General features: G+C 27.6%; 1 protein-coding gene across 1 annotated transcript in view; it reads right to left on the bottom strand.

The window, feature by feature from the left end:
* LOC117174924 overlaps positions 1-13,459 on the bottom strand; it is a 528,852-nt gene that overhangs the window by 352,486 nt on the left and 162,907 nt on the right. The gene's annotated exons all lie outside the window — the stretch shown is intronic.

Below are 13,459 nucleotides of genomic sequence, written 5' to 3'. Positions count from 1 at the left end.
AGAGCTCCAAGGAGATTATGTTGAAAAATAAAAAAAAATTTACCCAAAAAAAATTGTTTTTATACTTCATTCTAAGGACTTATTAAACTACCCTCGTATTATGTTTCCGTGTTTTATTTTAGGGGTTCATTAAATGAAATTAAACACAAATTTTGACTTACAGGAGAAGAGGGTTATCATATTTGTGACGTCAACCTTGGGACTTCAAGCTTTGTGCGGTAATCTGTGAGGAAGAAGGGGAGGGGTGGAAAAAATGTTTAAAATAACGCAGTTTTTGAATAGCCTTTCATTAAAAACCTCTTTCTATGAGAAAGCAAAAGTAAACCTAATAAACAGGCTGTTAACATAAATGTGATTTACTTAACGTTAAGCCCTTTTTCGTCGCGTTAATTGGTATATAGAGACAGGCATTACGATGGAAATGTTAGCACTGCATTCGAGAGAGAAGCTTTCTCTAATTCTATTATCGCAAATAAATTAGGAAGGATCGAACGGCGATCGCTTTAAAGTTGGTCGAGTTACGGATGGCTGGATCGGATGGTGCACTCGACATCGCGTATATTTACGTTCAGGATAAAGTACCAGAGGCAGATGGGCAGGTGGACGGATAAGTGGACTGGGAGTAAATGAACGCGGTTTCGAGAGATATACGAACAGAGAGAAAGGGAGAGAAGGAGAGAAACACTAAAATTGGTACAGAGGGCGAGGAAGGAAACAAAAACGTGACAAAAAAAGCGGGAGAGAATAAGCCAAAAAATAGAAAGCAGGAAAGGGATGATGAGAGGATGAGAGAGCCAAAGAGAAAAGGGGCGACGCGTTTGCAATACGACAAAAGGACTGACAACCGTTTGGCGACGAGCAGTCACATTTTTCGACATTTTTTACTAAAGAATTTACGCACCTGGCGCGGATACAAGTCCCGGAAAAATCGCTTCGAATGATTCGGGTGGCGGCTGTGTCAAATGTACATTTCACATTCCTGTCTTGCTTTGTCAGAAAACCACCCCTATTGGTTCAACAGGGTAGCAAAAAACTTTTTCTTCTATAGAAAAGAAATCCATGAAAAAAAGATAAGGGTTCGAATAAATTCAAAATAGTGGGAAAAAAACAAAAATCTAGAGTATATAAATTTATATTCTTTTAGTAATTTTTATGGAAAATAATTGGAAGGTGCTCGTTAACCTAAATATATTTTTCTCCAATTATTGAACAATCAGAATATTGTACAACTCGTTTTTGCTTCAATTAAAAAAAGAAGCCTATTAGTAGATTTGGACCCGTGATGGGAAGTAACAAGTTTCTTTTAACTAGTTTTTTTTGTTGAAAACGATAATGGTAACGTTGTTTCGTTTCAAACTGATTAATGAATTGGTAACTAGTTACATTTTTTCAATAACAGTAACAATATAAATCGTTGCGTTTTTCAGTTATTTTAGAAATAGTATTCCATATTATTTTTTCAGTACAATCAAAAAATGAGTGCTGTTAAAAATAAACAGAGCTAACACAGTCCAATTTACTTAAAAGGAGGGAAAATGTAACCTATTTGAATAAAAAAGGGACTAAAAGTGCATAATTTTTATCAAAAGAATATGAATAAATAAATTTAAGGAAATTCAAGATTTTTTGATCAGATTTATACGAATTTAAATGACTAGAATTGGACAAATTTTGAAAATCAAAAAATTTTTTCAGGTAAAATGGGAGAAAAAATGTCGGCAAAATTCACCAAAATTCGAAGCGAAGTAAAAAATGCACTAGCAATAAAACAAACTACTTGGAAAAATGCAAGGAAATTCAAACATATTCGGGGAGTGTGTAAAGCGTGAACATAATTCTGAAGAAGTCGAATAAAAAAAGTATTCAGGAAGAATTAGTAAGAATTCTGAGTAAATTCCAAATGTATTTAAATGAGTTGAACAGTTGTTTTTAAATAGAAAATATTTCACTAATTTCAGTAAAATTTTAGTGAATTTAACATAATTTTAAGAATCAAAAATGTCCATCAAATTATTTAAAATACGAGTGAATTAAAGTAAATTCAAAGAAAAAATCTCATTCGAAGCGATTCGAACAAAATTCAGAGAGGGCCTTAAACGACAAGAGAATTAAAATGAATTAAAATGAAACAAAAAAGCATTCAGAGCGAATTGATAAGAGTTCCAAAAAATTCAGCAAAATTCAAATAAATTTAAAACAAATGAATTGAGAAAAATTCCAGGGATTTAAAAGAAACTTGATGGAATAGAATTTAGTAGAGCATAATTTAGGAAATGCAGAATAATTCAAGTAAATTTAAAAATACAAAGGCAAAGTAACAAAAATCAAGAAAAATTGCAAAGAATTAAAAAAAAATCAGGATAAATTCATAAAAAAACAAAATAAATTAAAAATAATTCAAGTGTACTGGACAATTTTTTTCTTGAATTCTCTGTTTAAATCGGGGGGTTATTTTATTTATAGAAATGATAAAGTTATATTTTTATTTTTAAAAAAAGTTAATATAGTGACTTTATCTTTCAAGAATGACTAAAAATGATGCTATAAAAAGTGACTAAAAGTGACTTAAGTGGTTGTTAGGCATATCTGAATACAGATAAAAAGAAATATTGCTTATGTGACTTAGTATACATATATTCCTAAAACACAAAATTAATTAAAAACTTAACTACAGTATCTATTGTTTTGCACAAGAATAAACTGTTTATGTTTTGTAAAGGTAGCTATGAAAAAGTTACATTTTTCAAAACTTTTTTCCTAAGTCCACGCTTCATTTTTAAAATGATGAGTTTTTTTTATTACAACGCAATTTAAAAATATAAACGCTAAAAAGAGAAATGTAAATGATATATACCCAATTTTATAACATATAATTAATTATAATTTATAAATTTGAAATTCAGATTTAAATGAGTGGATTTCAGAAAGCGTGATGGAAAATTTGAAAATCATTTATTTTTAAGGGCTTAGTTTGAAGATCGTAATTTAAGAATACTTTGACTTCAATCGGAGTCTTCAATTGTTTAATTTTTAAAGCTTAAAGTTTGAATTTATAATTTTTAAATTTTCGATTAATAAAGCATACATTTTTCAACGTTTTTAGAATAACTAAGCTTTAAAGGTTAACAATATTCTAATTTCTTCGAATGTGAACGTCAAAAATATAAGTAATTTTTGCTCTTCGCAGAAATCACACTTTTCATTTTTTTTAAGTTTATCCAATCTCTTTAAATCGTCATTTATAATTTATAAAATCAAACTTTAGATGTGAAATCAGCGACCCCAAAAGCCTACGGAACAACAATTTCATCCATCTCAAAACATTTTTAATATTTCATGAACCTATAATATTATATCCGCCAGTTAGAATATTTAAAATGCAACATCTGATTTAAAATGAGCAACCCTAAAAACATAACTACCACCAATTTCATGTTGATCTAAACATGTTTACTATGTCATGAGGGCCATATTAGATCTGCCATTTTAAATTTTGAAAATCCAATATCGATCTTAGTTTGTATTATTTTTTTATTGTTTAATTTTCGCTGCAATGTCTTCAAATCGTCCAAATTTTAGTGAAAGATTTTGAAAATGAAAGATTTAAAATTAAACACTAATTCATTAAAATATTTCAAGACTGAATAATAAATTTATAACTAGTATTAAAAATCAAGCAATTTAGGATTTAAAAAATTTAAAATTGTTTTGTTTAAAATACATATTCTCAGAATTGGTCTATAATAAATACCTAAGTCGTTGCATGATTTCTTCAAGTTTTAATGGTTGAAATTTTAGAGTTCTGAATTATCTTGTTGGATACTACAATTTTTCTACTCATAAGTTTCAATTTTCCCATTGAAATTAAATTTAAAAAATATAATTAATAATTTAAAAGATGTTTAATTATTAAAAAATTAAAGTGTGAGAAATTTTCAAGATTACAATGTTTGCCGATTAAAATTTTCTTCAGTTTTAAATAAGGAAAGAATTTATTTAATGTTTGATGTTTCCCATTTAAAATTACTGTTTATTTGAAACGTGTTTTTTTGAAATAATTCAATTGCAAAGGTTTATAATTGAACATTTTTTTATTTTTAACGATGTTAATGACTTATTCCATTAAAAATATCGTACTTTTTAAAATGCGACCTTATATAAGTTAACATTACACTTGTTTATTTTTAAATTAGAAATACCGAGAAAGATTGCAAGTCTAATTTAATATTGCATATTTATGATATAAGTTTTCTCGTTTTTGATTGCCCTGGTTTAACCAAGAGGTTGCATTTTTCATTAAAGGGCCATTTACTCAAGAAAACTAATTATGTAATGGTATAAATAAGTACGATTAGCAGATAGGTATGGACCACAATATGTGGACCTAATAGCAAAATTATAAATAAGAGTTTCAAAATAACAATGTAATCGAAAGTCTTACTGCTTCCTAAATAATACATTTCTTCACCTGTAAAGAAGCAGAAGATGGTAGTTAAAATGGTAGTTAAATTTTTGACATTAAAAGATGAATTTTCAACCAGGCACTTAAAATTAAAATTACTTAATTTACTTAAAATTTAAAGGCTACAAAGGTACATCTTTAACAAAATGGTTTAATTTTTAAACAAACATATTCACTTTTAACCAAAAACGGTTCCATTTTTAATAAAATAGTTTAATTCTCAAGTGTAAAGGCCGAATGTTTAAAAAGACGGTTGCATTTTTTAACCAAGAAAGTAAATATTTAACAAATCGATTAAATTTTACGCAAAATAATTATATTTGCAATAAAGAAGTTTATTTTTAACAAAATAGTGAGAGTTTCCACACAATAGTTGAAATGTGAACTGAAATTATGAATCTGCGAAAATAAAATTTTTTAACAAAGATTTTCAACTTTTAAATAAGTAGTTTTATGTTCAATAAAAAAATTAGAGGTGATATTTCAACCAATTAAACATTCTAATTTTAAATAACAATTAGTCAAAATTTAACCGAAAAGATGAATTCTCAAGAATGTTATTTTAAATAAAAAATAGTTGAATTCAACCAAAAAGAAGATTTTTTAACAAAAGAATTGAATTTTTAACCAGAAAAGATTTTTCAGTCAAGAAATAAAAAAAAATGTCTCACAAATTTTTGAATTTTCTAATCAACAGAGCAAATATTTAACAAAACAGTTGTAGTTTCAACAAAATAATAAAAATTTCAACATAATTGTTAAATTTTTTACTAAAATGATCGATCTTCAAATAAAAAACATTTATTCTTAACAAAGATGATCAACTTTTAACCAAAAGTATTTTAATTTTCAATAAACGAAAGGTTGATCCCAACGAAAAATATGACCGTTGATAATTCAAGAAAGGATTATAATTTTAAATGAAGATCAGACGAGTAAAAGACAAATTTTCAACAAAAAATGTTATAATTAAACGAAGGTCTTGTATTTTTTGTCTACTGACCGTAGCTTATATTTATTGTGGTGTTATTAAAACATGTTTCGTCCGGCGTCGACGGACGAAACATGTTTTAATAACACCGCAATAAACATAAGCTACGGCCAGTAGACAAACACTACAAGACCTTCCTTTAATTATTATTTCATCTGTCCAAAACCCTAACACCAATTTATAAAAAATGTTATAGTTGATATTTCAACGAAACAGTTGAGCGTTCAACCAGAAAATATTTGTTCGGCAACATGCAAAATACGTCAACAAATTTTTAACCCAAAAAGACGAATTCAAAAAAAAACATTAAATTTTCAAGGAACTCATTGAACTTTAAACAATAAAAAATTTAATTTTTAGTTAAAAACTATGAACTTTAAACAAAAATAGATCAATTTTCAGTTTAGAAAAATTATTTTTCAGTGAAAACTACTAATTTTCAACCAAAAGAAAACGAATCTTCTACAAAACAATTAAAACTTGGAACAAATAGTTAAATCTTTAGCTAAATAGTAGAATTTTTAAACAAATGGATATAATTCTAAACCAAAAATATAAAAGTAGACTTCTCAAATAAGAATAATTAATTTTTGACAAAAAATAGTTGGATTTTCTTATTAGGTTCCATTAATTCAGGTCAGATGCAACCAAAAAAGAGAGGAAGAGGCCTTTTGCAAACACAGGAAAAAGAGGATTTTTTCAATCGTTAACCGCATTTATACTTGTAATGCCTTATGCCACATTCTTCGTTGAAGCCCCGCCCACCAACCCGTACTCCAAAATCGTCAAAAAACCTGATAACTCTCCTCCTACTGGCCTGAGCACTATATAGATTTTTTATTTATGATATTTTGTGATTTGATGTTACTAAGAAGATATTTTTGCCTTTTTAGTAAGAGCAATAATTATATAGTATACATTTAAAGCATTCATATCTAATTTTAATTCCTTCTAATGATATACCAAGACCCAAAAAAAGTGTACCGCTTACCCCCCTTTTATGATATTTTCGTTTTTATAATTTTTTTTGTATCAATAAAAATTATTATTGTCTAATGAGGCTGGTCTATTGAAGTCCCGTAGAACTTTCGACCTAAATTCTATTGACACTTTAACCTATTGTACGTTTAATTAAAACCCCCGATATAACAGAGGTCTATAAACAGGTAAACTTCGCTGCTAAAGTATCACTTAGGTCCTTTAGCACGAGTATCCATACCGCCAGACGACTCAACTTGACTAGGTATGGGCCGTGAAAACTTTCCCTTTGCTTAGGGCGACTTAAAATCACTGAATAAATTTAATCAAAACCAGTGGCAACAAGCAGTTTTATTCGAGTTTTATAAGTACTAGCATTGCCTGGAGGTTTGGCCAGGGGTCAGGCAAAAACTGCAGGAAACCACCTCTCGAGTTCACCTGGTTTTTGAAAGAGGTGTTTGAAGGCAGAAACTTTATCCTACACATTGAATAAAGAGAATCGTCCTCAGCGTCAAAGCTCCGGCTCGAAAGTGGTTAAAACGCAGTGAAGATAGGCAAACAAGTCGTACGTCGCATATGGTCACCCATCCGACTGCTATCCGCATTAGAAATGGAACTCTGGAATCTTCATCAGTCGATATTAAATAAGAATTGTTTTGAATCAGGTAGAAATAAGTGACTGAATGATCAGAACGAAATGGCTCACCAAATGAAATCAATGACAATGTTCAGTATTCATTATATTATCATTGAAAAACAAATTTGACCTAACCTATTCTAGGATAAACCGAACATCTCTGTAAAACATATAGAAACACGAAAACAACACGAATTGCTCGACGGAGCGTCAAAATTCTTTTCTCTGTTTGCAGAGATTGGAGAGTGTTATAAATTGACCCGAATGTTAGTCCGCTATTTGATTTATGATGGAAGGTGCCAAGCGTATGAAAACAAGGGATGTGCCAATATTAATCTGAACTCGAAATTCCGAGTCAGTGCTAACATACCAGTCGGTAACTGGGTCATTCCAGAGTATCGAATCTGTGTAATTTCGTGGTTCGGAATTGGGATTCGAATTACGTACTCAGATGCGAAATGGTCTTCCTCTTACGCTTGGCTGACCAGGCGTCGAGTATTACTACTGATTCACGCATCGGGAATTCTCTTCTTATGGAGTAATTGCACCGATAGTGACCCACTATTCAGTAGTTATTCACATCCGCAGATTCTGATCTAAGTATTATAAATAAGAAAGTAATTACTAAACTTGTCTCTGAATAAATAAAAGGTTTTATGTGTCAGGGTAATAGTCAAAATTGGCAGGCTCACTAATGGTGAATTAGCAGATTTTCTTTTTTACATTCTCATCAGAGAAGGTATTAAATTTGTGTAAAATTTCCCCCCCCCCCCCTTTTTTTTCAAATGTCTACGTTTTGAGACTCCCTGAATCTGAAAAATAAATTTTTACGAATGTGTCTGTCTTTCTGTATGTCTGTATGTCTGTCTATCTGTGAACACGATAACTTTTGGAAAAATTATTTTATTAGATTGGCCATTGGTACACTCGTTTAGTGTCCTTAACTAAAGGCCAGGTTCGTTAGCCAGCCATTTTGGATACAAATTCAGAAAGTGGGCATATTTTGAATATTTTTGAGACCACTTTTTCAAAAATTTTAAAATTCTCTCGGTTATTCATAGTATTCAAAAATTCGAAATATTTATCCTTGTAACTTTTTTCATAATATCAAAAATTACCAGAGTTATTTCATTTACAAAATTCCGAAAAACACGAAAATGAACATTTTAGGCCAAATAACGCACGATATAAAAAAAGTCAAGAAAAGAAAAATGTTGCTTTTTGAATGCCCTACAAGAATATTATAACAATTTTTTTAATTTAAAAAAAAATGAAAATTTTGTATTTTGATAGCATGCAAAATTATGAAAAATACAAAAATTACATTTTTCGGCCAAACTGTGCAAAATAAGGTAAAAGACAAAGAGAGAGAAATTGTGCATTTGAAAAAGATCTCCAAATTTGTTATCAACCACTTTTTGATAGGATGTATAGTTTTGGCTCTAATCATGAAAAATATGATTAACGGTAAAAAACAAAAAAATCTGCCCGCTTCGTAGGAACATTCTAATCACAACTTTTGGCATTTAATTTCTTTTTCGTCTCTTGTGTGGGGTTTCAAAAAATTTAATTAATAATTTATTATTTTTTCATGTTAATACATTCTCATCAGAGAAGGCATTAGATTTGTGTAAAATTTGACCCCCCTCCCAGTTTTTGTCAAAAATTCACGTTTTAAGACCCCTTGAATCCGAAAAACAGGTTTTTACCAATGTGTCTATCTTTATGCCTGTCTGTTTATGAGCACGATAACTTTGGAAAAAAATAATCTATTAAATTGGCCTTTGATACACTCTTTTAGTGTCCTAAACTAAATGCCAAGTTCATTGGTCAGCCATTTTAAATAAAAATTCTAAAAGTGTGCGTATTTTGATAGTTTTTGAGACCGCATTTTTTCATGATTCAAAAATTCTCTATACACTTGTTCATAGTACTTAAAAAGTAAAATGTTAATTTTCGAAAGACCTAAAAGATTATCATGAAAACTTTTTGAATTTTTTCGAAAAATTGATAATTCAATTTTTGATCAAACAAAAAGTAGTAAAAAAATTGTATTTTGTTGTCAAACTATGGAAGATAGGAAAAAAATTATGAGATAAACATTATGCAACCAAAAAATATCTACAAATTTGTTATTAATCACTTTTTATAGGACACGTAGTTTTTGTTTTATTTATAAAAATAACAGTGAAAATACAAAACTTAAATCTTTTGACACATGACACAAGCTAAGAAAAAATAAATAGATAACATGTTTTTACCGAAAGTGGTTTTCGTTTTAATCGTAAAAAATAACATTATAAATAATGAAATTGGCTATTTGGAGAAACGGTACAATATAAATTAAAATATTCATAAGGGCGTATGTTCCAAAACGTAGTCACAAAATTCCGTATAAAATAAATATAATATTTGAAAAAAATACTGGAATGTACAATTTTCAGTTAGTTTAAAAAAATTTTAATATAAAATTTCCAAAACAAACTTATTTAAACTAACCACTTTCAAAATAAATAAGTTCTACATTTTTTACAATCATAATTCAATAAATTCAGAATTGAGTTTGAAATTAATTAGGGAAAAAGTAAAGAATCTTCAAAATAATTTGATCAAATGCCTCCAAATTTAGGGTGAGTTTTAAAGACTTCAAGATTAATGAAATAAAAACTTTTAAAAACTTCATCGAATGAATAGAAATGAGTAAATTTAGAAGAATGTAAAAAAATTTAGGATAAACTAATGATAATTTAGAGTGAATTCAAAATGAATTGCAAAAAATATTTTAAAATTTTTTAAACGGGACAAAGAAATTTCGTCCGTTGTAATACCAATGCAAGTTACGATTTATAATAATACACATTTATGGGAATGATATAAAATTTTAGGGATAAACTCAAGTGCGAAGCACGAGATACGTGATGAGTATGTGTTCATTAAATCCGAAGGAGCTTTAACAAAAGAGAATTCAAAATCGTTAAATTACCGCTGTCGGTACTTTTACCTTTAGTTTTAAATAGTTTGTGCAGAAAATTCGAGCGCGTAGCGGGAGGTAAATTCAATATCGAGCGCGAAGCGAGCCACGCGCGATGAGATTGCAGATTTTTTGGTATGTATTTAATATAATTTACTATATTATTTTTATTGATTTTATTTATTATTCATTATATATTAATTATTTAATTATATAGACTTATTCTATATTATTTTTATTTATTCGGTTATTCTTTCCACATTGTAACTCTTAAACGTTTCCGTTCGATTTTGGGTTGCTGTAAAATGTTAATTTCGAAAAACCCTAACTTTCCCTGACTTTTTCCTGACCAATTTTTTATTTTCTTCAATCGTTATAACTTTTTTTAGGTATAAAAACAACCTTACACCTAGAAAATGATTAGTATTAAAGAAATTTTTGTTTTTCTTTTCTAAATTTATTTTAAACATTTTTAGTGACAACAGTCATGCAAAATTTAATAATTGTTCGTCCAGATATTAGGTAAGACGTACTTAAGAAAGGTGAATTTTCAACAAAATTATGAGCTTTGAACACTAAAAGGTATATTTTGAACCATGAATGGAAGAACTGATTATTCAGTTGAAACAATTAATTTTCATCCGTAAAAAAAAGAGTTTATTAGAAAATAATCAAATTTTCAACCAAAGTAATGAATCCTTGATAAACAAATGAATTCTCGATAAAAAGTGTTATTTCTGACATTTCCACTAAAACATATTTTAATTTTCTATCAAAAACTCTTGAATCAAACCAACAAATACGACTTTTTAACAAATTTTTTAAATTCACAACAAAAACAGACTAATTCTCAAAATAAAAAGATAAGCTTCTAAACAAAGAGGTAAATTTTGCACCGAGAAAGATGAGTATTCAACCAAATGAATGAATTTTAAACTTAAACACTTATTTTTAACTTCAAAAATTAATTTTCAACGAAAGAGATAAATTTTAAACTGGAATCAGATATAGCAAATTTTTTATGTATTTTTTCAATTCAAAACTTGAATCTTAAAACTAACCTACATTTTTAGCTGAAGCTGTGCAGGTTAAACAATCAATTTTCATTTTTTACCTTTCATAAGTTTTAGTTTTGCAATCTAAATTAAAATGTTAGAATTAAAAAAAAATCTAAGCGACAATTTATAAACACTTAATTTTGAAACAATTTTTAACTACAAGTAATTGACATTTTTAAAGATGTGAGCGTGACAAGTTTTTTTTTAATGTTCCATATTTAAAATTACTTCCTTTTCAACCTTTTTATTCAAAATAATATATTTTTTAAGGATTTTAATTAATATTTTTCTCATTTTGCCAGATAATTTATTCTTTTATTTGAGAAAAATAGATTTCATCAATTTCAAAATCAAATTCCAATTTTAGAAGCTTGGAGTTTGAAAGATTCAATTCAATCTTAAATTCAATAAAGTCAGTTAATTGAAGAAATTTGATTTCTGATTAAAAATGTTCCAATTTGAAACACATTCACTTTCAAATTATGGAACTTTAAACGATATTATTGATCAATTATCCACATTTAATTCCATTTTATTCCATTTGAAATATTACTATTTGTTTTTATTTTTACTATTTATACTATTTTTTTTACTATTTACATTACTATTTGTTCTCAAACGTAATTCTGTAAATTGTGTAATTTTGAACAGTTCAATCTTAAAATGTATTTTTTTTTTAAATTCAAGCATTTTGTGTTCGAAATAAAAAATTATTGTTTCAAAAATTTGAAAAGCTCCAAAAATGTATATTATTCATAGATTTGATATTTTTATGACTTAATAATCTTTTTTTGTTTAATCTTTCTTTATGATCCTAATATGTTTTAAGTAGCTCACCAATGATGCAAAAACTATGCAATAGCATGTAATATCTTCACTTGGATTAAATATTAATGATAATCTTTTTCTCATCTGATAAATTGCAATAATATAAATTAGTAAAATTAGGTATCATTTTTTCTGATGAAAGTCGTCATTAGGAGTACAAAATTATAATAAGAAAGAAATTCCAGTTGAATAAGTAATCCTTAGAAATCGAAGGCTTCTGGGTTTTGGAACTTATTAATTAGCGGTGAGTTTTGCGTATCTGAACGAGTTGTTTGGAAACCACCATTATTCGAAGTAGATAAACGGATATTTTTTGAATATATAAAAGCCATATCAGAGTGTTTTTCTTGATTTTATGAATTTAAAAAAATGTATAATCATTAGGGGTCTGCATTTTTAGATTACCAAATGAAATTGCTCCAAAAAAATTTCTTAAAAATTTGGTGTATCGTTAAATTGAACGTTCCGAGCTTTGTAGTCATAATCCGATTCGGATTTTAATACATTTTTTATACTCAAAATCTAAAACTTCATTTATTTTTAAGAATAAGATTTTCAATTGAAAAATCCTTTATAGATATTTCTAATTGAAATTATTTTTTAGCAAAGCAATCTTTAAACTATAGTTCACTTCAAAATTCGAAAACTCCATCAATATCTTAATGCCATCAATGTTTATAATTGTCTGTTTCATGGTTTCTGATAGGGGTTCGAATCTTGTTTATTTTGGTGAACTTAAAACCTAAAAATTTTGTTATTTTAGAAGTTGGCAGCTTTTATTTCTAATTTGAAATTTTTAAATGTATTTACATTCAAATATTGTTTGTATAATTTTAAATGGTTGAGTTTTTTAATTCAAGATTTCCAAAGTTTATTATATATTTATAATACAATTGTTAAATAATGAATTGCTTGACATAGCATTCCATTATAATTTTTCACGATTTACATTTCCGGGTAAACAATATTTAATGTTTTAATACAAAATTATTGAATGCTCTAAAATTTGTAATTTTTTCTTTTGATTCTTGAACATGCTTCGTTAAAAAATGTGGAACGTTCTTAAATTGAGATTGAAAATTAAGAGTTGAATTTCGAAATTACAAAAAATAGGACTCAAATTTTAAATCAATTATAGTCAAATGTTACACCCGAAAAATATTCAATTTCGAGTGTATAAACTGCAAGCTCTCATTAAAAATTGGATCAATTTAAATGCTTTAAAATAAATATTAACCAGTCCTAAAAGAATGAATTGAAAGTCTGGCAATTTCAAATGTTTTAAAATTTAAAATATGTTATTGTTAGGTCTTTCAATTTAAAAAATTGAAATTTGAAACTAGCCCATTTTTAATAATTGAAATTGAAGTTATTCGACACAAAGAATCTTCAAATTGAAAACCTGCCACCACTAAGAGCTTCACTTCAAAATATAATTTGTATCTTGAATAATTCACAGATTAAAAATCGTTTCATTTCAAAGCTATTTATTTCAAGTACGATTTATAAAGCTTCGACCTCTTAGAAATGATTA

This window comes from Belonocnema kinseyi, chromosome 6, assembly GCF_010883055.1.
Source record: "Belonocnema kinseyi isolate 2016_QV_RU_SX_M_011 chromosome 6, B_treatae_v1, whole genome shotgun sequence".
NCBI classification, from domain to species: Eukaryota; Metazoa; Arthropoda; class Insecta; order Hymenoptera; family Cynipidae; genus Belonocnema; species Belonocnema kinseyi.
Note: the sequence above shows the minus strand (reverse complement) of the source record. Positions and strands in the feature narration are given on the sequence as shown.